The 27,058-nt window shown below is 39.0% G+C and overlaps 1 long non-coding RNA gene across 3 annotated transcripts in view; it reads right to left on the reverse strand.

Annotated features, from left to right (window-relative positions):
* The window catches only part of LOC102150230 (uncharacterized), a 126,125-nt gene that overhangs the window by 44,313 nt on the left and 54,754 nt on the right, over positions 1 to 27,058 (reverse strand). For 2 of the 3 annotated variants that reach the window (XR_011421552.1, XR_011421551.1), the window contains exons 3-4: positions 7,779 to 7,903; positions 7,171 to 7,323 (exon numbers count right to left, since the gene is read on the reverse strand). This is a non-coding gene — a long non-coding RNA (uncharacterized lncRNA). Of the gene's footprint in view, positions 1 to 2,286; positions 2,490 to 7,170; positions 7,324 to 7,778; positions 7,904 to 27,058 lie in introns of those variants that run through there. The other variant, XR_011421553.1, reaches the window with a different exon arrangement.

Raw genomic sequence — 27,058 nt, forward strand, 5'->3', positions numbered from 1 at the left:
CACTAACAAAAATATAGATATAAAAATAAAATTTAATTTCACTCTTAGAGAATCCTAGGAGGAACTCCAGAAAGGGATTTGATCTATCTTCCTACATGCTAAATAACTCAAAATCCATATTTTCCAGACAAGATGTTTTTCTCTTGTTGTGTTTCTTTGGATCTCCAAGTTTGAAACATAAAATGACGGTTGTGCCAATATTGAGAATAAACGTCAATCTTTTATGAGGCTACTTAACTCTTTGCTATCTCCCTAAGAAAAATAAAATAAAACAAAACAAGTACTCTCAAAATGTATAGATTCTAATTTCTAGGGAAAAGGAAATAAATCACCCAGAGGCAACATCAGGGGCATTATCTTCAGTCAGTCCTGGTTCTCTCAAAGTCAACTTTCCAGTAGGAGCTGTGTACGCCCAAGGGCAGCCAAGTCAGTTGCTCTTTAAAAAGCTTTTATAACAAAATTGCCCTTCCTCCAAAATCTTAAATTTTTATGACAATTTTCAAATCTTTTTCTGCCACGTTTTATTTCCCTCTGGCTTCTGAATCTCCACGGAAGCTTCATATAGTTATCCTCTTTTATTAGATTATTAGATTATTAGAATAAATATTTACCGGAAAAGATCTGCTAAAAACAGAAGCTAAAAGTTGGCTTTCCTACTGAAAAATGTCTTCCTAAGGACAAGGACTCAGAATGGAAATCCAGTGAATTCAACTTGGCTGAATTTTCTAAACTACCTACACAACTTCCACAAACATTTTAAGGGAAAAAAAATCACAAGTCTATTTACATTTCTAATTCCATCTAATCACAAAAAGAAAGTTTATGTTGTGAGTGTTTTTATTGAAAATTAACAACATCATTTCTGCTGCCAACTAAAATAAAACAAGGACAACTGTCTTGATGCATATATAATTTTATGATGTTACAATGAGATAAGTCCCTGGGTCTGGAGTACTTGAAATAAGAAATATTTCTCCTTTCACAACTGTAGTGGATTGAATGGTGGCCCCCAGAAAGATATATCTATGTCACATCCATGGAACCTGTGAATGTTAACTTATTTGTAAAAAGAGTCTTTGCAGATGTAATGAAGTTAAGAGGAAGTTCATCCTGGATTATCTGGGTGGGCCTCAAATCTCATGAGACGTATCCTTGTAAGAGACACACAGAAAAGACACATGGACAAAAGAAGAGGCTGTGTGAACACAGAGGCAGAGACTGGAGCGATGCAGCCCTAAGCCGGACACACAGAGGAGGAGGCCATGTGATGGGAGTGAGGCAGAGACAGGAGTGATGTGGTCACAAGCCAAGAAATACTTGGAGCTACCAGAGCTGGATGAGCCAAGGAACTGAATCTCCCCTGTGGTCTTCAGAGGAAACTTGTCTCTCCCGACTCTTGATTTTGGACTTCTGGCCTCCAGAAGGTGACAGAATAAATTTGTGTTGTTTTAAGTCCCCAGGTTTGTGGTAATTTGCTGCAGCAGCCACAGGAAACTGATCAAATGATTTTTAAAAATTGACTATCCTAATAACCGCATCTAATTGTACAGCCAAATCTACACAAATGTGTTGTCCATAAATCAATAATGAGAATGGCGGGGAAAAAAAGGTTCAACTGTTTAGTCATTCATAAAAAAAATATTTACTCAACTATGTGCCAGGCTTCAGGGATAAAATTGTGAGTGAAAATTGACATAGTCCCTGCCCTACTGGACTTTACAGGCCAGTGGGAGACACAGACATCAAGTAAATTATCACATAATCAGGAGGGAAACTCAGTCTGTGGAGAGCTCTTTAAAGCCACATTGTAGGCTCTGTCATCGTAGTACTTATTACAGCCTTGCTGAGTGACTACATACCCATTACTACTGTTCGTGTGCTATTTCAACCGGTAAGTATCTTTACCTGTGTCGGGCAACTGTCAAACACACAGTAAGGGCTCAAGTTTCTTGAAAGAACAGTCTATACCCACTGCCTCCAAACTCTCCCCTCCCCAACCTCTAGGCTGCTGCCAGCACTACTGTCTGTCTGTCCACATCACTCTACAGAAAGAGTTCTCTTGGACAACATGATAGGTATTTTTCAAGAGACAACATCATATCAGGATTTGAGTTCACACCCAAGTCCTACCACTTACTAACTCTTGTGATACTGGCTACATCAGTTGACTTCCTGGAATCTGCTTTCTCCTCAGTGCATTTTTTTCAGGTTGGAAGAATTAAGGGAACATTGCATTTACAAAGTACAGTCCCCGGTAACAATAACATAGTGAATAGTCGTTATTACCTCACTTACCACGTCTGTAGCATTACCCAAAAGTGGGTCTCTCCTTCCTTCCCTTGGCCTCCTCCACTCTCCTTTGTCTCTGCCTCCTGCCCAGGTTTCCTCAGTCACTTTTAGAGGATTCTCTTCTCGCACACTTTCAATGTTGGCTTCTCTAGGATTGAAGTCCCGTTGTCGCCTTTTCCTCTTCTATACATTCTCCTAGACTGTTTGATCAATGCTGTGGTTTCAAATATGCTATACACACGACAGTTTATACATATATATATATATACCTACACACACACATATATATGTTCATATATATTATACATAGATAATATATAAAATATATGAGCCACATACATATACATATTGTATATGCATAATATATGAGAATATATATATATGTACATGTATCTCATATCTCTATTCTGAACACAAATTCATGTATATCCATTTGTCTCCTAGATAATTCCACTGAGATATCTCACTAGCAGTTCAAACTCAAAAAGTCCAAAAGCTAAACTCATCATCTTCCCCAAAACCCGCGTCTCCTCTTTTTGCCGACTCGAAGAAATGCGCCACCTTCAGCCTTCGGTCTAGTTACTCAAGCCGGAAGCCCGAGGACCGTTCTACACTCCTCTGTCTTCACATCAGATCCAGGCACCAAGTTCTACTCCTCCTACTTGTAAGTCTTTCTGAAACGCATCTTATCTCCTGCTCCCTGCCCCTCTTTCTTCAAACTCCCATTATTTTCTCACATGGATCCCCGGCCTAAGGTACGTCTCTGCTCCCAGCCCCTTCTTTAACCTCCATCTCTATCACCTCTCCAGTCCATCTCGAATACAGCCGCGAAGTATTCATAAATACAAATACAATCACATAATTTACCCTCACCTCCAGCGGAAATTCTCCCAGGGTTACTCACAACCTTCCTCCTCAAAGCTAACCATGTCACTTCTTTCAAAGTCTTTTGGTGACGGGTCACTGTGCCAAAGTTATAAAGTTCATGCACAGATAACAAAACATATATTTGTTTTGTCTCCTTGTCTCTCAGTGATAAACCCATGTGATATTTACATTAATAGATAATCAGAAGAGGGAACTGGTCAACAAATATGAAAGTAAAACAAAAACCCAAAAAGGGACAATGCTAGAAGTGACATTTGAACTGAATGCAAATGGAGTTAGAGAAGAAACAGCTGCCCACAGGAATGTTGATACCGCAGAAGTTGGAGAGGCTCTAGCTATGCCAACAGAGGAACACAGTGAAGATGCAGTTAATGACATTAATGACGAAAAGGATGACGATATCCCAGGGGAACTGATGCGGGTTAAAAATCTTCACATTGAATGGACTCTCAGAGAGCTCTCACAACACTGAAAGTGCAAAAACAAAATGTTGGAAGGTAAACCAAGCTCAGCAAGGAGTGTGATGACTCACCAAGGAATGGGGAAACGCTGACTCAGCATCTTAACTTAGATGCCGAGAAGGCAAAAATCGTTCACGCCACGCGATAAGGTTTTGTCTTTCTCACTGTTTCTAATGCTTTAAATTACAATGTATCAAAGAAACATGAGTTTTACTATATTTTTTCATTTCTCTATATATTTATGACTAACAGTAAGAGAGTTTTTAATGCTTGCCAAAAAGTTTTAAAGGTCACAGAACAATCATAATTTTTACTCACTGATTATTAAGACTGCTTTGTACGATTCCAGCTCTAAAAGTCATTTTCATGATCCTGTACAAAGCAAGGACTGCCTATATATGTTATTGACCTGACTATGCTTGCTTTTTCTTGCTATTTAAGTAACAGTCACTGGAAATTTGAATAATCAGGCAATACAAAATATGTAATCACAATTACATATAGAAAATTAATAAAATTATAATGTTCAGCAGTCTAATAACATGCTATCTATCCAAGTGTCAAATTAAAGCATATCAAAAAGTTTCCTAGCATTTTTAAATATTAGGAAATCAACAATCACTATCTGGCTACAGTGAAATCTTCAAGGTTCAATAAGAGATTGAGGGCATTTCTAGTATTTTCCTTAGCTACTAAATGTAAAGATACTTTTTCAATGAGTAAATGAGATCAGGCAGCATATAGAAAGAGAGCTTCCACAGAAGTACAAGTTAGAAGTCCTTTCATAGCTTCCTGTTACTGTCCAAAATGGTAAATACACTGCTGGCTCCCTCCTCAGAAACCAAACCTGGAGAAACTATAGAAGCTAAAGAGAAGCATGGATTCCAGAACTAGAAACAACCACAGGACAAGACCATGGTAACCTCCTGCTGAGCTGCAGGTTGTCTTAAACTGATGTGGGTGGGAGCTGGGCAACTGCAGTCTGGGGCAGGTGGGAGCAGGAAGCTGCAATGGCTAAGCTGGAGGGAACCACTGGATTCTCTTCCCTCACCCCATATTGACTTGGTACAATCCTTGCCCATCTATTCCCTAGAAAAGGGCAAAAACGGCCCAAAGCACTGGTGCTGGTGTCCTTTGAGATCAGGGCAGTTCAAAAGCCCTGCATGCGTGAACAATTAATGAAAGTGGTACTGCGTGCTGACCTAAGAGCTGCCTTTGGACACCCACTTCTCTGACCCCTTCCCTCCAAATGGCTGATGGACACCATCTCAAGAGAGTGCCTTTCCTCAGTGCTGCATCTTCCTAGGTGTGGAAAGGTGAAATCCTGCCCAAGACAGTTGCCGGGCACAGTGGCAGCAACACGAATCGTCAATAGTGGATTTGGGGTATTTGGGTCACTGCTCCTAGAAGCTCATCCTGTCCCTTCTCTTTAAACTCATCAGAACTGGTACAGTTTAGGGCATGGACTTTAGTTCCTTCCCCACATGTTTTCTGACAGAGTAGCTGATACCTCCAGAGAATATCACAAGTCCAAAATAATTCAGAAGACAAAAAACCCTGAACATATGCCACCAAAGCAGAAATCAGTCTGCTTGCCTAATTTACCATACTGTAATTTTGATTGATTTGCTACATTGTAATATATTACTATATTGATTAACAATCTTGATTGTTGACATACTAAGTGATAGTACATACAGCATGCTAGGTAGGGAATATTATATAATTCCTAAATATTATTTTTTAAATAAATGCTAAAAGAAACCCTGAACAACATAAACCTCTGATGAGACCTGTGTCCTGTTTATTCATTTGTCCTTCTTATCTTCCTTCCTTCTTTCCTTTCTCTCTCTTTTTTTTGGACGTAGGTTTATCAGGGACATTTAGCCTCCTATAGAGCGAAGTTCACTTTTCCTACACTCATGTTAGTTTTCTAAGGGAGAGATTTAGCTGCAAGATACCGTTTAAAACTGTGCACTTGCCTCTGTCTGCTGCAAATCCAATAACAGGGACCTCATTGTGTCCTCAGTGTTCATTTGAGATTTTGGCTTCCCAAACTTGAACCTATGGCACAACTTACTGTTACCAACCAGGCAAATGGTAGGTCTTGGTTTCATTGGTATCTTAAAGCCAAGCAAAGACTGGTGTTACACATGTATAATTTTTTGAAAGGCAGTCAGTAGGCCAATTTTGTGACGACCACATACAAGTATGAACCAGGACCTGCTGTGATTTCCTTCTCAAATAAATACCTGCTGAGAACCATAAATCACCCATATTTTAGTTTGACTGAGTCTGTATGTTTTTTCCAAAGGCTGATAGGACTGGCAGAAACAGCTCAACTAGTTTCTTAAATGAACAATTAAACCCAGTGTTAACCTTCTTAATGTATCGTACACTGTACATTGGAACCAAATATCACCAGAATTTATGAGCTTTATTGGATTCATTTCTATTTCCAAACTGTAAAGCCTCTACATCTTTAACTATAGGTCCCATACCATAACTGTGACACCTTCCTGGTGGCTTGAAAGAGTTGTGTTTTAGTAACGCTTAACAACCAGGAAGTGATTTCAGTAGAGAACTATGGGAAAAAGTGATTTAATATTTTAAACTTAAATATACGTAAAATATATATTATAAATATTTATATAAGTATAAGATATATACATATATATGTGTGTGTATATATATACTCGATTTCTAACTCCCTTGTCCAACTCATCCGAAAAAGCACCTGAGTAGTAGCTCTCCACTCTTCCAGGGTTATTTGAACCCTTTAAAAGCGATGTGAGAGAAAAGCCCTTCCCAATTTAACAAAATTATCTATTGATGATGGTTATTTGTGACTGTACGTGTAGACCACATCCTGGGCCTTTCTAGTCGATCAAGGAAAGCAAATAATTTCACATTGCCCCTAGAGTGACCTAAAATTCCAAATACAAACAACCACTCTGAGGTGGATTTTTCCCCACCTGCCCCTTTTCTCAAAGAAAGCTGACAGAGAAGCAGGTAGATCTGGCATGTGTATTTAGGCCTTTGTAACCTAAGGCAAGGCAGGAGGTACGCCTCAAGTTGTGTCTCAGAAGAGCTAGCCTCTTGGGTCTCTGTAGAACACATTCACCCTGAACACAGGAGAGCGGGGATGTGCAATCGTTCCTTGTCCTGATGGTGAACAGGGAGCACAGCCCCGCTAGGGAGAGCCCTTCTCAGTTCTGCCTCATCCACAGGGCAGCCACAAAAATCAGCACCCCAGAGAAGGCCACACTGGGGAAAAAACTCTGTCCACTTTCCTCTCTGGACCTAGTGCAAGTCAAATGACAAATTTAGGTGACGGTTCTTCTTGCTACCTTAAATTAGATACCGTCTGTTCATTGATAAGGGGCTATTCCCAGAATGTGCTGCATGCTAGTTCTAAGTGAAAACCTTTATTGCCCTTTAGAAGAGACTCAAGAAATCATGTAAATTCACCTTAGCTAGAGGATGTGGAAGGTCTCAGATTACTCTACATGCCAAGTGCATCTCCTCCTACCTGCATCAGGATGCGGTCAGTCTAACATCTATGGCTGAGTCATCAGTGATCTTGAAAACGGTCTTTTCACTTTCTTGGAGAAGATGAGAGCCCACGTCCTCTTCTAAGTACACAGGACACAATTCTCTGTCATGTTAATCAAAGTCTCCTGATCTAATTTAGAAGACACAGGTGAAATGTATTGGTCCCTCATCGTACTGCAGGTTCCTTTCAGAAGTGTATTCATTCTGCCATTACTTGCCTTAACCCTCTATCATTTCCCTTTCTCTGACTTCCTCCTTACACTGGAATCATAGGTTGTCCCCCTCTATCCCTTATGATAGTTTATTACTTGTTTCCCATTTCCCCAAACCATTAAAGTTGTGTTATTTTCTTAATGGCTCAGTAAAGCTCTTTAGCGTGGAGTCGCCACATACATTTGGTGTGTGATAACACCCCACTGAGTCGCCCTTGGAACAAGTTATGGTATGGTCTGGCGCAGTTTTATATTCTCATTCTCAGTTGCCAGCACTGTCCATGATTTGAAAAGGAAGTCTATAACACAGAAAGATTTCAAGGTCATGTCTCACATTAAATTAAAGGAAAGAATACGTCAAGGCATTTCTCACCAAGGTGTGGTTCAGGAATAATGGAAGTCTGCTCCAGCTTTGGAAAATCTTGGGGAAAGTTTGATAGGAGAAGCCAAACCCAATGATTTGAGGCAAGTTCTTCATGCACAGTTGCGGTTCTCTCGCTGAAACAATAGAAGACGAATGGGTATTGTTTGAAAACTTAAAATTTTTCATTTAAAAATATTATCCTGATATTTTACTTGCTCAACAAATTTGTTAAAGTGACTATGAAAACTGGTTCATTTAATTCTTGTAATGTGGCAAGGCAACCCAAAGAAAAGAATTTTCCAAATTTTAACAGCTTCCATTCCCATTAACCAAAGATAAACAGGCAAAAGAATTTAGGGTTCTTAGCTTTTATTATTTGAAACCAGCCGCTCGTCTTGGTCTGTGTGTAGTAGCAGGGGCTGAGCTCATTCAATGGAACCAGCAAACAGGTTGCATTTGTGTGGTGTGACGGGGATGGGTTTCCAGATAAAGTTGCTCAGAGTGGAAATCAGTATAAGGAACACCTGGCCTGACTCCCAGCCATGCATTAGTTAGAAACTGGAGAAAGAACCGCTTTTAGAACCACTAATGAGCCCCAGGTGAAAACGCTGTTAACTAGAAGGCTCCTTTTTTCAAAGTTTCCAGTGTTTTGATTGATGAGCAAATTGTTTAGGGTTCCTAATTTTCTGTTACATTAAAACATAACCTTTGTTTTTCCTCCCAACTAAAACATCTTTGTCTCTGGCTACCACAAATGCCTATCATTAGTTATAGAAAAGGCCAGCTTCCATTTGGGAAATCGCTTGGTGAAACAGACATACTTTTTGGTAGTTTGAGTCCACACAGTGTTTATGATCCAAAAAATAAAATGAGGAACACTTTGGGGTTTAAAGTGGCTAATTAATAAGCACGTACTGTTGCATTTTCCTATATTTGCAACAGTGTTACATTTGATGAGATTTAGACTTTTCCATCTGTTTAAAAAAATTGCCTATTTAAATTTGTAATTAAAATTGGAAAATGTTCAGTTACTCTCAAATATGAAGTGCTGTGAGAATCACTGGCTCTCAGGAAAAAGAACCAAAGCCTAATTAATTATATAGCACCATTCATCCAGCATGTATTTATCATATTTTTTTGAAGAAGAAGATTAGCCCTGAGCTAACATCTGCTGCCAATCCTCCTCTTTTTGCTGAGGAAGGCTGGCCCTGAGCTAACATCCGTGCCCATCTTCTTCTACTTTATATGTGGGACGCCTGCCACAGCATGGCTTGCCAAGCAGTGCCATGTCGGCACCCGGGATCCGAACCGGAGAACTCCAGGCCGCCGAAATGGAACATGGGAACTTAACTGCTGTGCCACCGGGCCGGCCCCTATATTTATCATATTTTTAACACACGTGTTATGATCTACTAAGAAGAAATAAAAGCATACATAAGGAATTCAGTCATATGCCACATTTTTATTAAGGTCCAACTTTGTAGATGTATGGCAACATTTTGAGATTTGTTTTTTTTTTTAGTTTGATCATTATTTATTCAAAGAATTTATTTATTGAATACCCGTCACGTGCACTGGGCAACACAGCTACGAAAAAACAAACATGGTTAGCGCTTCAGCGGAGCTCGCAGTCCAGTGATGCTGATAAACACTGAACAAAGAAACATAGAAATTACTAGAATTATGATGGAATAAGCAGTAAAGGAAATGTCTGGGGTACAATGAGAATGTATATAACAGCGGAATCCAATATTGACAAGAAAATCAGGGAGGACCTCACTGAGGAAGTAACATTAACTTAAAACTTGAAGGACAAACAGAAATTAGCCAGGGGAAGAAAGAAGAATAGAAGAGCCTTGTTATACACAGCAGACAAGGCCCCAAGGGGAAGGAAACTCCTGGAGTAGAGAAGACAGAAATCTCTGTAAGGGCCTGCACTTCTCTACATTCGTAACCTAAATGTGCTAAAAATGGTATAAACTTTTCTGGCTTATTCAAGTCATCATTTTAATCATCAGTGATTATACTGTGCTGAGAAATGGTGTCTAGGAGTTATAGAGATGTGGCAAGTTGTTACCCTTGAGATAAATGGTCCCATATAATTGGTCTTAAGGCCTTACATTTGATGTATCTGGTTTTCTTGTATCTTTTTTTTGCCATCAACCATCCCTTGTGACTTTTGATAGTGTTTCTGCTTCTAGTAACACTGCTCCTATTGTCAATTTTTATCTCAAAATCTGCTGCGGTCTGGAAATCTAGATAATATAAATAATTTTGTGATTATATCTAAAAGAAAAATAAATGTTAAAATGAATAATCAGGCTCTGAGTAAGAGCACGGGGTCTTATGTAAAGTATAGGATCCTTAAATCATGAACTACATGCATGGCGTGTGTCCTGATGCTGTGGAGACCTTTCTACATCCAGCTCTGTGTGGGTTCTTAAGAAGGCATGCCAGTCCTGGCAAGTCTAAGCTTCCCATAAAAAGGAACACTAGAGGACAGGCCCATGTTTGTAAACTGAATCAGAAAAGCATCTAACCTCACCTAGTCTGCACCTCATACTCCCCCATTCATTCTATTTCCTTGGCTACTAACCCTAACGTCACTTACCTTTACAGCAGGGGTAATGACATTAAATGACAACCTGAGCCAGCGAGATAAAACGATCCTGGAGAACAGATACCCTTATAGAGGGTAATCATGACTCTAGCCAATTGTTGCCATGTGAGAAGGTATGACCATATTGTTCTAATTTGCTAAGGAGACTGAAATCTGATTTTTCACATGAAGTTCTCCCATTTATAAATGATGCCAATTAATTCAAACTCTTTTTTACATGCGGAAGGCAAACACATCTGCGGGCTGGAGTGCCTTCACCTAGAACTCTCTGCTCTCCATCCTCACCTGCCCTTCCCAGCCGGAAGCAGGAAAGAGTTTCCCTCAGACGCCGGGTTCCCTCCAAGCAGTGGTATGCTGGTAAATGTTTAACCACCAGCTCTCCGTGGTGTAACTCCCTGGACAATTTCAAGCTATCAAAGTGACATCACTGAACCCAGAGTGGGGAAGAGACATGCAATAGCCCCTCAAAGGGCTACAATACATGGCAATAACTTCAACGGCACAGAGAAGAGTACAATAACTGAGAAATGAGGAATCTTGAGTGTTTGTTAACTTGCTTTTAATATAGTTTATTTAATGGAAGTTTATATAATTTAATGTTTAATAATGATTTGCAAAACTCCTGAAACTGTCAGCTCTTATGAGCTCCTGCAAGCCACCTCCCGCACACCAGCACTACCAAAATAAGCTCGAGTTTACCCTCACTGACCACCTCTGGCCTCAGACCTCTCCCTCCAATGAGTTAACTATGGGTAGGCAGTCCCTTCATCCCTTTAGCCCACTATCTGACTTGCCCTTGTTTCTCACCTGGGCATCTTTTAATTGAAAGTGAAAATGACTGATTTCCAGAAAAGAAGACATCACTAAAGTTAAAATGTAATATTTCAAGCTCCTCAAACCATCTTTATGCATATGCTTGGGTGGGTCTTCACAGTGGCATGCTGAAGACACACAAAACCAGAGGCTGACCAGAGCGCATTTTCCTGCAGAGCTGGTATTACTAGTAGTTTAAAAAACAATCGTAAAGTTCTTGTCATATATATATGAAAGTAAAGTTAGAACCTCACTTTCTCACATCTGCTAAACTTGGGGGTGGAAAGGATGGAGGAATGAAATTGGGTGAGATAAATCAGCAGAGTTTTCAATTCTCTGCAAGTTTGTGACTTAAAACTGTGGTAATTTTGAACATAATCCTACTGAAGCCAAGCCAGTATCTGATCTTTGATGTAGACAGGAAAACACAGGAAGATAATAATACACCAAGTTTATAATGTTGTGAAGATTAAATGAGTTCCTATTTGTAAAGCTCTTAGAACAGTACCTGGCATAGATTCAGCACATTTACTACCTTTAGTAGTTCCATACACCTCGCCTCTTCCATATTTCCCCCCTTGTTAATCTGGCAGAAGAAACCCCAACCTCTAAAACCATCAGCCTGGTAAAGGCTGCAAAGGGAGGAAGGAGGGGAAAGGAAACTAAGCCGTCAGTCTTCCTTAGGTTGCAGATGGTAAACGACTGGTGTCACTGCTAAGTCTGTCTAGAAACAGTACCAGACTGCCCACAGCATCAGTGCTGTAGCTGTGTCACAGTGCACACTGCACACGTCCACAAGCGGTACCCAGGAGCCCACCATGTCAGTGATGTAGCTGTGACACAAGTGCTCACCTGCTGAGTTGATGAGATGGAATGTGAATACCACAGTCTGAGGGGGGTCACTCAGCAGATTTACTAAAGAATAAAACTACCTCTTTATGGATCAGTAGTTTAGTTCTGTTTCCTTATGATTTTACACAAAAATTGGCTTTTTCCACATCAAATCAACTTATTGCTACAGTGCACTTAATGGACTATTCATAAGCATCTGGATTTGGGATTTCAGGATTACCTTATCATATTATCTGTTTAGACACATAATTTTAAAATTATATTTTCATTTGCTAACATGGATTGATGTTTAGAAAGAATGAAGTGTTAACTTCAAAAAACTGAAAAAGCACAAGATATTAAGTGAAATTTAAAATAACAAAATCATCTTTCTGACTTTCATGATTTGTTTCTACGACTCAATATAACTATATTGACAGCAAAGGAAATTATAACATTATCACAAACACGATTAGTGAATTAGAATCAGGCATAAGCTCTCTTACAAACATTGAGTGTATGTATGATTTTAAATTAAGCATTTTATTTTGCGGATATTAAATGAACCTGAGCCTTGGTATTTCTTTTGGGAAAAGAAAACCCTAAACAATAATTCCAGAAAACTATAATGCATGCCCTGCTGTTTAAAAACTGTCACAACAATTTGAAAGGATAGCCAGAAGCATTATATTAAATACAGTAGAGAGAATTTTTAGCCAGGAACATAACAATGAAAAGCATGATTAAAATGAAAGCAAGTTAGAAAATGAAATGAGGATGCTGTGATGGCATAACTGGGACCATACTTCTCCTCCCGCTGTAAACAACAACTTTTTAAAAATGCACAAAATATCTGAAGCAAATGATTTTAAACATGGATAACAGATAGCACAGGACTGTTATTTCTCAAAGAAAGCGGATAAAGCAAGCTCTATGGTTACTCAGACCTTCCATCTGAGGCACTTTTTGGTCCACTGTGCAGGGCGAGGGACCCCCAAGTAGAACAGATGGATCTCACTGAGATTATGAGACAGAGCTTAGAGTTCACAAGCCCGAACCAACTGGTATTTGAGTTTCAGAGTATCAGAGAAAAGACGGCTCCATAGAAAAAGTTCCAGAATTCTCCATATCACTCATCTTATATCATTGGCTGAATACCAATGTACACGTGTAGAGTGAAACTCCACGAAACTGGACAAAGAACAAGAAGCCATAAGCTGAACAAGTCCCAAAGCTCACGTAGGGCTGAGAGATGTGAAAATCTGACTGGTCAGAGCAAAGAATTCTTGTTGAAAACTCAGAACATTTAATAAAGACTCCAGAAGGACCATGTCCCAGAATAAAGGCTACTCTAAACTCTCTTTAACAAAGATTAAAAACAAACCTCAAAAGAATCAAGTGGATCCGCACGTAACTTAACTGCAAGCCAAAAGAAAGTCTGTCATTCTTTAAGGAAAGACAACAAAATCCAGCTTACAACAATGTAATACCTACAATGTCTGTATTTTGCTTGAAGATTTCTAGACATGGAAAGAGGCAGAAAAATGTGACCCATAACCAAAATTAAAATCAGTCAACAGAAACAGACAGAAACGGAAAAAATGATATATTTTGCAGGAGGGACTTAAAAATAGCTTCTATAAATATACTCAAGCACTTAAAACATGAATATAATAATGATAAAAGTTAAATATATAAAAAGAATCAAATGGAATGTCTAGACATAATGTATATGAAATAAAAAACTAAATCACTGGACAGGAGGAAGAACTTATCAGACTCTACAGAAGAAAAAATAAGTGAGCTTGAAGATAAGTAATAGAAATTTTTCAAATGTAAGCAAAGAGAAACAAAAAAGACTAAAAAGTTTAACAAAACCTCAGAGGTGTGTAGAATATCAAGTGGTCTATCATATTTATAATTAGAGTTCTAGAGGAAAGAGGTGAGAAGAGCGTACAGAAAAATAACAGAGAAATAACAACTAAAAAATTCCAAATTTGATAAAAAATATAAACGTACAAGTTCAAGAAAGTCAAAGAATCCACGGAAAGATAAATCCAAAGAAAACCACACTAAGGCAGGTAATAATCAAGTTTCTGAAAATTAGTGTGAAAGTTATAAGAGAAGAGTTATAGAAAATTATGAAAGCAGATATAAAAAAGGAAACACTACATAGCAAAGAATAAAGAACAAGACTGCTGACTCCTCAGGCAAAAAAAAAAAGCAAGTCAGAAGATACGAAAATAACATCTTTCAGTATTGAAAAATTCCACCTTAGATGCAGAAAGCTGGAAACAGAATCATTCCTACACCGACAACAAAAAGAATCTGGATAATCTCCAAAATCATAACTTTTCCTGAGCCCATTAGAACTGAAGACACAGGGGGACCAATTACTCTGACATCAAAGAAAAGGCTAGTACATCCATAAATAGGCTTAACTAGGGCAGAGTACAGGAAGAAGCAGAGCTACCATAGAAGCTGGCAAAATTTCAGCTAAAATCTTTGACATATTACTAAAACCCAAGTGGGAGGTAAAGTGCAATTATATCCTCTTAGAATCACAGATATAATGGGAATTTGCACCACTCACAGACTCCTGTCCACAGGTTGCACTGGGTGCTCACAAGAAACACTGAGGCAGGACAGGTGGCCTGAGAAGGTCTCCCTTGTGGGTAGGCCTGGAGAAGGGATCAGCTGCCAATGTGCAAAGGCAGGAAGCCCTATCCAGATTCTTCTTCCAGTGGGACAAAAAGCCTTAACTCATCAGTGGAAGAGCAGAAAACTCTGTCATCCCTAGGGCCAAGGCCAGAAGTAGGATGAAGTAAGTGAGGCACTGAGCGAGAAAAATATAAGAAAGCCTTCACTCCAAGGTTTGTGCAGTGCCAACCTTGTACTTGCACAAACCCGAGAGTGAGTGTCTCCTTAAATATTGTGCCCTAGACGCCTCAATTGCTTCACTCAGCTCCCAGCCGTTCATAGGCACAAGTGAAAATCTACTGCATCTGGGGAAAAGAAATGGAAGAAAAACTACTACCTCTGAAGGAGTAGAAAACTGGCATGGACCCAGAACATTAGAGAGCCCCTAGCACTGGGGAGGGGACAAGACCACTGAGAAAGCCCTAACCCTGAGACCCAGAGACACATGGCCTGCCTAAGAATGGGGCTGAACCAGGACAGCAGATACTGTCTACTATTCTCCCACCGCCAAGCCAGCAAGCCTTGAACAAGTGACAGCAGTCTCCCACTTGGGGACAGACAAGAGCACAGAGAGAGATCTCTGAATTGCAGTCTCAGTGGAACAGGAAAATTGAGAAAAACCCAGCAACCCAGTCCTCACCCTAAGCACAAAGTAATGCTAGAGATATCTGAAGCCAGTAGTACACTGAGAGTAACTATAGTAACATCCAAATCGAGCTCAGCTCCTAACTAGAAGAATTTAAAACTTCCACACTAAAGACGTAGCAGAAGAAGGGCTGTGTTCATTTTCAGGCACAAATACTAACTATCTTGGCCTCTACTATGCTACACATGATGTCTGGATTTCAATAAATTATTATGAGAAAAGGAAGAAAAACAAAATCCCGACTGCCAAGAGACAAAACAATCAAGAGAACCATGCTCAGATGTGACAGATGCTCAAGTTATCAAACAAAAAAGTTAAAACTACTATGATTCAGGGGCTGGCCTCATGGCAAAGGATTGAGTTCGCATGCTCCACTTCGGTGGCCCTTGGTTTTGCTGGTTCGGATCCTGGGTGCAGACACGGCACCGCTCATCAAGCCATGCTGAGGTGGCATCCCACATGGCACAACCAGAGACACTTGCAACTAGAATATACAGCTATGTACTGGGGGGCTTTGGGGAGAAGGAGAAGAAAAAAAAAAGGAGATTGACAACAGATGTTAGCTCAGGTGCCAATCTTTAAAAGAATAATTACTATGATTCATAATGAGATACTATAACACACCTATTAAAATGGCTAAAATTAAAAAAAAGAAAATGAATAATATTCATAACTTATATGCAAAAATGCATAACAGCTGAAACTTTTACACACTGCTGGTTGGTATGCAAAATGATACAGCCACTTAGGAAAGAGTGTGGAAGCCTCTTACAAATTTAAACTTATATTTACCACATGTCCTGGCTAGCCCACTCCTATTTATTATCCAGATGAATTAAAAAGTTATGGTCACACAAAAGCCTGTACACAAATGTTTTTAGCAGCTTTATTCATAATTGCTGAAAACTAAAAGCCTAGATGTTCTTCAAATGATGAATGAATAAACATAATATGGTACATCATACAGTGGAATATGACCCAAGAACACAAAGAAATGAGCTATCGAATCGCATAACAACATGGATGAGATTTAAACGTACTTTTCTAAGTAAAATAAGCCAGAGCCCAAATGCTATATCTTGCATTATTCCATTTATATACAACAAGGAAAAGAGAAAATTATCAGTATGGAAAACAAATTAGTGGTTATCAGGGGCTTATCTTGATACAAACAAACAAACAGATAAATAAATGAAGGAGAAGGGCCAAAACATCCTTACAGAATAATTCCAATCAGTAAATGTAGACAGAATGACGAAAATAGAAAATGGCCATTAGAACACTATAGTAACAATTGATACAGGCAAATGCTATCAATGAATGCTAAAATTAGTGGACAAAGTTTAAGAAGAAATAGGATATTTGCATAGCCTCAAGGTATCTTCTCCCAAATATTTATTAATTGTAAAGAGGGAAACAGTAATTTTACAGTGGAGAAACCAGACATATACCCCCTAAACCAAGTCACCAAAGTTAACATCACTAATAAGATACATTGCTATTATAAACACTCTGATGTCTGTACTGAGCCAAGTCCACAATCTCTGTGGTGTTCTTCCCTAAAATCAATAACTTCAAGCTACTCGTGAGAAAAACACCACAAAAAATAAGTTGAGGGACATTTCACAAAAGCATGAGCACTACTACTACTAATGTCAAGAGTTCTTCAGGTGGAAGGAAAATGACATCAAGTCTTAACGTAGGTCTTTATAAATTAATAAAAAGCACCAGAAATGGTCAATATATGGGTAAACATAAAAGCCTTTTTTTCTCATTTTTAAACTTCCGAGGCAGGAAAATGACTGCTTAGAACAAAAATAATTACAATGTTTTGTGGTTTTATGTCACATGTAGAGGTAACACGTATGAGAACGATAGCACAAAGGATAGAGGTGAAATAAAATAAAGATTTTCCTATTATAAGTGAAGTGGCGTAATGTTACTGAAAGATAGCAACATTAAACTGAAAATATTAAACAAAAGAGATATAGCCAATAATAGTGGGGAAAATGAAGTACAAAAACTATTTAATTGATGCAAAAGAAGGCAGGAATAAGGAAACAAGTGAACAAATAAGGTGGGAAAAATAAAAACATTTAAATTCAGTCACACAATTATTTTAAAGTAAATGGTGCAAACATATCAATTAAAAGTCAGAGATTATCAAACTAGATTTTTTAAATAAATTTCAACTATATGTTATCTATTAATAACAAACATTAAATAGAAAGATGCAGATAAGTTAAAATTAAAAGGATGAAAAACGATATGCTACACAAACACTAACCGTAAGCGAGTTGGAGCGGCCATTTTAAATTAGACTGTGAAAAAAAATATTACAAAGGATATAGGAATATATCACAATGTGACGGGGACAAATCATCAAAAATATACAACAATACAGGTTTAACCAATCAAAATCCTAGGAATTTTTATTGTGGATCTAGACAAGATTATTCTAAAATTTACATGGAAAGACAAAGGAACTAGAATAGCTAAAATAATTTTGAAAAAGAAAATTAAGTGGGAAGAATCAGTCTACTCAAATTCAAGACTTATTATATAGCTACAGTATTCAAGACAGTGTGGTCTCAGTGGAAGGACAGACACATAGATGAATGGAACAGAATAGACAGCTCAGAAGCAGACCCACACAAATATGTCCATTTATGGATTTTTTAATTTCTTTATTGTGGTAAAATATATACAACACAAAATTTGTTATTTTAACCATATTTAAGCAGGCAATTCAGTGGCACTAAAGACATTCATAATGGTACAACCATTACCACTATCTATGTCTAGAACTTCTCCATCACTCCAAGGAGAAACTTTGTAATTATTAAGCAATAAACTCCCATTTTCCCTCCCTGTAGCCCCTGATAGCCTCTAATCTCCTTTTTGTCTCTATGAATTTGCTTATTCTAGATATTTCATATAAGTGGAATGATACAATATTTGTCCTTTTGTGTATGACTTATTTTACTTAGCATAATGTTTTCAAGGTTCATCCATATTGCATGTATCAGAATTGCATTCCTTCTTATGGCTGAATAACATTCCATTGTATGTATAAATTCCATTTTGTTATCATCTGTTGATGGACACTTGGTTTGCTTCCATGTTTTGGCTATCATTAATAATGCTGCAATGAATATTTGAATATGCACATCTATTTCAGTCCCTGTTTTCAAGTGTGTACATATTTTTTAAGTTTTTAAAAAAATGTAAAGTTCAAAAAGGAAAACGATTAAATACATAAGAAAAGTGGCAAACAACCAAGAGAGAACTAGGCAAAAGAGAAAAAATTACATACTTCTTTTCACAGAAGAATAAAAATGAATAGCAAATAAACATGGCAAAGGGCTTAGCATTATTAATAATTAGAGAAATGAAAAACAAGAAAATAAGAAGGCATACACATACACACACACCCCCCACACCCCTGCATGTGCTGTGCTTTCTACTTGGAAGACTCATTATGTCACCTACAAACAGTATACACTTCTGACTTGTTACTTCTTTTTCCTTATTTCCTTCTGATCCCTGAAAGGACCTAAGAGCAATGACACTCTGGTAGCAATGAGCACATCGAGCATGAAGATCCTGGTTTTCAAATTCCATTCTCCACTAAAAGGAATCAGGGCTTCTTGGGAAAACGGTTGATTCTAGGGCTGCGCAAGGGAAAATACAACATAAGCCAAGCACATCTTGTGCAAAAAGTAAGCAAAGTGCTCAAAGAATGATGGGACACGTCAATGGGTCCCAGAGACAAAGGAGCTCCCCATGGCCAAATCTGTGACCATGTGAGCATCAAAATGAACAATGAAAGTAATGGATTATTACTGACTCGAACAAAAAAAAAGAATCAATGAGTCTATGCTGATGTGTGTGCACTCGTGTGTGTGTACGGCTGGGGCTAAGGGAGGAGGAGAGAAGAAAAGCAGCTCCTCAGGGGACAGAAAACTCTCGATATGTGTTTTATTTTCCAATTAATTAACAAGGTTTTCTGTCCTCTCTGATCCTCTCTGGAGAGCAGACCTTTTCCCTTTTCTGGGTAAGCAACTATAGAGCAACGGGCATGTTCTGGGGAGGTACCTGATATGCAGTACATTTTAGTGTTTCCGGGAAAGAAAATCAAAGGTTCAGAAGGTGAGTACATGTAGCACTCTACAGTTACGATAATACCTCACATTTATGCAGGACTTCACAATTCTCAAGGCTATCTTGACTTCCACAGTGAATTTAGGAGATATGCAGGGTGTAAGAGAGATGATTATTCCCATTTTGCAAACTGGCAGCACTGAGGCTCGCAGAGTCCAGTAAATTGCAAAGATGGAACTACACATGGAGTTTTCTGACTCTGCGCGTTGTTTCAAGACACATGTTCCATGGAACTTTTGTACTTAGAGAAGGTGCTCTTAAAATAGTTAAGTGTGTTTGATCCGTCTTCGCCACAGAGCAGCAACAAAGCCAAGTGTGAGGCAGTCTTTCTCCATGAACCTGAGCAAGTTTAAAATTCCAAGCCCATGCTCCATTTCTGCCACTAATTTGCTCTGTGGTCAACTACTAACAGTGTGATACTAGTTTTCTCATTTGTTTTACAATGAAAAGGATAAAACATGGAGCTCCGTAATGTAGACAATTAAAAGAAATAAGGTTAACTCAGAATGTAAAAGCATGGCGAGAGTTCGTTTGCTTTTGATCTCGCTAACACTTCTAGACCTTAAATCAGGATTTGCATGTGGCAGTTTGAATTCTGAGTCTGGCTTACTTGCAATATATGAAACACTGTGAGTGAGTGGCGAAGTTTACATTTGCAATGAGATCTTCCTCTGAAAGGATTGAGGCTGAACTACTATTTAACTTTCCATGTTTGGAAAAGGAACTGAAATAAGCACTTAAATCCATTTCCCCCCATTTTAGTAATATGAGTCAAATTTTAGGAAAGCTCTCCTCTTTCCCCACACAAAGAAAATTTTTATGTTCCTATCTGGTGTAGAGCTATCTAATGACCAAAGAAAATCCCAAGATCTTTTTTCCTGGAAAAGCCACTTGTTTTAATGGAATAGTCAGTCTGTCAGGAAGAACACAGCAAACTTAATCGGCAGCCGGCAAGCAGATGGTTCCTGGAGTCTGTTCATGCACCTGATACGGCTAAAACAGTTACTGAAAGGCCAACATGTGGTTTTTAAATCGCAGGGAACTGAACATTATGAAAATTCCACTCATAATTTGCAGTGTCATTTAGTATTTCACAAACTGTTATTTCCCACTTAATAAAAGCTTCTCAGAGAGGCATTAGAAACATTCTTTATGATATTTGCTCTGGACACGCAGATTCCCAATGGATTCCCAACTGACTCTCAACTTTAAAAAGTTAGGGCTTCCCAAATTTGTGTTGTTCAGCATCAGTCTTCTGAAGTATAATGCTTTGTATTCAGCCGAGTGCTTTCATGATATTTATTATTCACTTGTTCACTCAACAAATACTGTGCATCTCCAAAATACATGATACTGTGGGGAAACCAAAACTGTTGTCCTGATTTCTTCCTTATGGAGCTTCAAATCCAGAATATGGGTAACACCTGCATTTAATTTGTTTGTAAAACACAGATTGGTGTAATAAGCGACAGAAGAGAAATACTCAGAGCCCTGGGGATGCAGAGGGAGGGATCCGCTGGGTTTGAAGGAACTGCTGAAAGCTCCATGGAGGAGAGGGCACTTGCCTGACCTTTGAAGGATGGGGAAGATTTCACCACAAAGTTGTAGGGGAGTGAGATGGCAACACCATAAGCAGTGATGTCCAGACAAAAACATGTGACAAGTACACTGACAGTCAATCTAATCAAAACAGCAATATTGACAATGACATAATCTATTGCTGCTCAAATTCCATGAAACTATTTGGTTTCCTATAACACACTGACCCTAGCATCCAATAATTTTTGATGGTTAATGGTTTCATGCTATTCCTATTAGAACTCCTCCAAATGAGAAAAACAATGAATAATAATGTACATAGACATTTAATAAATACAAACAATCTTATTTAGAATATAATAAGAACCCATGACCATTTTTGTTTAATCTTTGCTGGAGTCAAAGTTCAAACACATAAACTTTGCTTTGATAGAATGTTCCATGACATTAGGATTTCTGTACTTTAAACTAATGGCCGCCAAATTTTCTAGGCTTTTGTTTCCTAATCTGCAAAGCAGGGTCTTAGATCGCTTGATCCAAATGACTCCTTCCAGCTATATGATTCTCTAAACACACCTTAACTCAGTAGCACACAGCTCTTTATCAGTTGCTATCTAGATAGTGTCCCAATGCAATAAATTCTCAAACGTTAGTGCCTACCTCTACCACAAAACCTAGTAATTTTACAAAAATGTCATTTTTTAAGTTAGGAGACCAGAAGGTGCGCCAGACACAGAAGTGTCAAAAACAGCCATCTGGAGATCGTGCTGAGAACACCCACCAGAACACTTGAGCTCTGGCCTGAAGGGATAGGAAGCTTAAAGGAGCAGAGGAAAGAGGAAGCACATGTGGTGGGGAGGGAAGTGCGCTGACTGGGAATAGGAAATGCGTTCTGTTCCCAGCTCTGCCACGGATGAGTGGTGTGGATTAGCGGACATTGGGTCCTGTACAAAACGTCCATAAGACATTTGGTCCATAAGACATTTGGTCCATGCCAACAGGTCCTTGACATTTTGTCCTGTCAAAAATGTCCATAAGTGTATTTGGGCTATGCCAAGTAGTTCTGGACAGGACCAAATATCAATGACCTTTTGGTGTGGACCCAATGTTTCCATGGACATTTTGGACAGGACTGGATATGACCCGATATTGAGGACCTTTTGGCATGGATCCAATGTCTTATGAATGTTTTGGACAGGACCAAATGGTCCTGCAAAAATCAAGGAAGTACCTTTTGGTGTGCACCCAATGTCTCCACGGACATTGTGGACAGGACCAAATATGACCAGATGTCAAGGACCTTTTCACGTGGACTAAATGTCTTATGGATCAAATGTCTTAGGGACCTTTTGGACAGGACCAAATGTCCTGTAAGGGCCATGTGACTTTGGATAAGTCCTTTAACCTCTCTGGGTCCTAGTGTCCCTGGCTATAAAGAAACCCATCCAAGAGATGCCTCACATCCAATTTAGCTCTGCAAAAATCTATGATTCTACGTCTTGGTGCTGTGATATGCATAACTTGTGCTTCCTTATTCAACACATATGATTCAGACATATGACTCAGACATATGATTCCTGATTCAGACACATGAGTCAACGTCTTGGTGCTAAACCACAGCAGTAATACTCAGATTCACCAAAATAACATATATCATGATTGTACCCAGGAACCTTTTCTAATTTAGAAAGTCTTACCTACCACCCATTCTGTTCCAGCCTAGTTTTTTGCTTTTGTTGCTGAATCTTCTGATTAAAACCAATTGTCCCCAGTAGTGTAAATGCCCCTGCTTATCTCCTAATCCCTTCCAGGAGGGTCTCTGAAGCTTGTAGGTGACCCAGTTCTGTTGCATTGAGTTTTGTAGGAAACAAGACTCTCTTGATGCCTCTCGTTGCTAAAAATGGAACTCATTCAACCCAGAGCTCCAAGTTATTAGCCTGGAAGATATGCAGAAAAATAATTGAAACTCAGAACAGCTGCAGGCCCTACAAGGTCCTTAAATTTCTGGTAATTAAGTCCTAAAGGGAACTTAGCATATGTGAGAGTTTCATTTGTTTGCAAAGGTCATGAAACAACTAAAAAAAAAATGACGGTTATGATAGTTTATAGAACACATATATCTGTGAAACAATAATTAGCAGAAAGTTCTACTTGCATTAAGGTGACTTTTAACCCTACTTTATATGAATTATATCCCTGGGTAAAAAAAGGAACCAAAATTGAAATTCCTGTTTGTCAAGAAATTTTAGCTTCATTTTTGGCTAAATTATCTACACAGTGCAATTCATACCCTTCAGTATATGGACATTATTTTTGGCTAAGCAGTCTTTGCATATATATTATTGCTTACTGCATTCATTCACCCATTGATTCATTGAAAGAAGGTACCCGGCTGCAGGAGCACCTGGCTTACTTCTCACTCAGAGCCTCAGGTGAGAGTCTATTCACCCAATAGCCACCCAGGTAGACACCACATGAAGGGAAATGACAGCATCCTTCTGCCCGTGAATCTGCTTGCTAATGATCTAAAATATTCTAACGGTCATCCTCCCCTCAGACACACAAACACGCACACAAAACATGTTTTTTGAGACTTTTAGGAGACTTTTTTTATTATCATATGATTTCCTTGTGTAAAAGGTGAAACAACTTCCATACTCTTTCCCACTTCATTTATTAGTCAGTTAAAATGGCTACAGGACACACTCTGGAATGAATTCTAAGGCAAAGAAAGATCTGTAGTATGGTGGATATGTCATAGTTGTAGAGCTAAGGAAGAATCAGAAAATAAAATGCCTGTGAAATGGATAGAAAGGAAGCATAAGGTACGCTCCAGAAATGCTTGAGGACGAGTGACGCTGGTGCAAACTAGAGCTCAGGCTTTCAGAGGCTTAAGGAGGAGGAGAATTACAGGACACGGGTGGCCAAGATAGTAATCAAAGCAGTCGGAACCTGGAGAGCTCACGCCGACAGCCAGCGGCATTTTAAAGCCATCTGGGAGAGGACATTGTGGTGGGCAGGGAGAGTGCAGAGGGCAGACGGAGGCTGGCCGGTCAGTGCTTAGAGTAAGAGGAGCTGACATTCACTGGGGCTGATCCTGCGCTAGCCACACTGCGGTCCTGTGAAGCAGCTACCATTACCATATTTCTTTTATCAATAAAATATTTTCAAACTAAAGCTTATGCAATTAAGTAACTTTCCCAAAGTCTCAACACTAATTGTTCCTGAGTCGGTGCTCGCACTCAGATCTCCTGCAATTCCAGAGCGGATCTGAGCTACACAGCCTCCCGGGGGCAGGGAGTCGCTTCCCCTCTGATGCCCCTGCTAAGTACTTTGTTCTTCTGATACCCCTGATTCTTCTGGAAACTCATCATAGGAACAGTAATTCTTTGTTTCCCATTCACCTCTCCCCACTAAGTGCTGTAAACTCGAGGAAGTTCAGGTCTGATTGAATTATTGCTAAATGCACGTAATAAAATACAGATCTTTGGTAGCTTGTGAATATTGGTGTGTCTTCCTGTTTGGGTTACACTTTCTCTATTCTTTGCCAATGTTGCAGGTAAGGCCTTTCCCTACAGACTGCATTTGTATATCTAAAGGGAAGGTACTAGATTTTGAGTTGAGTTTAGGTTCTTTCTTTCTCTCTTATTCTTTCTTTTTCTACATGGGCCATCCCTAGCACTAGCACCTGGAAATAAAATGGCGTCTGATTTAAGGAATATACACATTGAGTATGTGTGTGTGACAGAAACAGAGAGAGAGAGAGAGAGAGAGAGGGACAGGGAGGGAGGGAGGGAGGGGGGGAGAGAGGGAGAGGGAGAGAGAGAGAGAGAGAAAGAGAGAGAGAGAGAGATGTGTAGGTTAGTATGTGGCATGAACTGTAAAATTTTAATTATAAATTATTCCAGGCATATAAACATGTATGAAGAATAACACAAGAAATATCCACATCTTAAGAAATAAAATCAAGTACAGTTAAATTCCTCTAATGTTCCACTCTTTAATAAATACTTTGTGATGAATCAGAGAAATTATAGTACCTGCTCTATTGCATTTTTAAATTAACTTTTGAAAAATTTACTTTCATTAGTAACAAAAGATTCCATCATCTTCTGTGACCTGATTCCGTATGTACTTGGAAAGCTTTCTGTCATTTCACATTCAAGTCGCCAAAACCAGAAACTACTAACTTCCCCACCAAACTGCCTTCCCCTATGGGTTTCCCCATTCTCGCAAGAAGCATCGCAATGTCCCAGGTTACTCAGGTTTGCTGTACTGGGCCATATAAAATTCCTTCCTTTGCAGCTCCCCCTAAACCTGATCCGTCTCCAGATGCTGCTGTTTCATTTCTCTGTGTTGGTTCTGCGTTTCTCCATCTCTTCAGCCACACTGTAGCCCAGTGGTTCTCAAACTGTGGTTCAGGGACCTGTGGGAATCCCCATGAGTCTTTCAGGGCTTTGTGGGGTCAAAACGACTTTCACAATATTAAGGTGTTATTTGCCTCTTTCACTTTCTCTCACAAGTGAACAGTGGAGTTTTCTAGAGTCCACATGGCACCCAACATTACAACAGCATGAATGTATGACAATCCAGCTGGATTCTATTAAGCCAACCAGACATTAAGGAAATTTGCAGAAGTATAAAACGATGTCATTTTTCTCAGACTTTGGTTTTAAAAACAGTTAATTTTTTTCACAAAAGGGCTTTTATGTTAACATATAAAAGATTTTTATTTTTAAATAATTTAATGAAGTATTTTTAAATTTCTCAGCTTTAATTTCAAAGATGATAAACATTGATAGATAAAACTCACATAAATAAAAGCACTTTGGGGTCCTCCATCATTTTTAAGCGTATCAATGGTCCCAAGAGCAAAACTTTAGGAACTACTATGCTAGTCCATGTCTTTATTGACTCATCTCCCAACTTGTACAACATCTCAATGATTTCCCAGCCTGCCCTCTGTCTGTCCATCCCTCTGCTGTCCTTCTACAGATGACTGCCGAGTTCACCTGCTTAAGAAAATAGTTTTTTCTTAGTATTACTTCCCTGATCAGAATCCATTAATGTAGGAAATTTAATGTCTATAACATTTTTCAACCTTATCAAATCTCCAGTCTTATCAACCACAACCTCCCCCCCAAATCATGCACATTAGGTAGGCTAGTTGCACTGACTCAAGAACATACTTTCATCTACCTCCTGACCATTGTTTAGATTGTTCTGTCTCCCATCCCCACTCAGGACTCAGCACCTCTCCTGCCCAGCCTGAGGTAGCATAGAGAAGGGTAGTGTTCAGAGCACGTGCTTTAGACTCTGGCTTGAATTCCAGTTAGCTCTGACTAACTATGTGATGCGAGCAATCTATCTTCTAGAAATGTAAAACAGAACGTAAAGTACAGTAGTACCTACTTCAAATGGCCGTTGTAAAGACTATATGAGATCATGTTTAATAAAGTAAGTGTTAGGCAATGTTGTTATTCAAATCCTGCCTAAGATTCCAAATTTTCCAAGAAGCCTTCTCTGCCCTCTTCATCCAACACTGTTCTCTCCCTCTTCTCCTCTACTTGCTGGCATGGAAGGTTTTGGGCCGCACACCTTGACTTCCTAAGTGAGATAAGAAGTGGCCATGTGAACTAACTCTTCTCTTCTCTCTCCCCACATACAGTCATGAGTCGCTTAACCACAGGGATACATTCTGAGAAATGTGTTGTTAGGCAATTGTGTCATCGTGTGAACACCATAGACTGTACTTACCCAAACCCAGATGGCATAGCCTACTACACACCTAGTCTATATGGTACCAATCTTAAGGGACCACCGTCATATATGCAGTCTGTAGTTGACTGAAATGTTTTTATGCAGCGCGTGACTCTGTGTATATTTGTTTTCTTAGACTTACCCAGCGCTGTTACACTTGATTCAATAAATTCAATATATGTGTCACTGTTCCTCTGTTCTCCACAAAATGATACA

Source organism: Equus caballus, chromosome 9, assembly GCF_041296265.1.
Source record: "Equus caballus isolate H_3958 breed thoroughbred chromosome 9, TB-T2T, whole genome shotgun sequence".
NCBI lineage: Eukaryota > Metazoa > Chordata > Mammalia > Perissodactyla > Equidae > Equus > Equus caballus.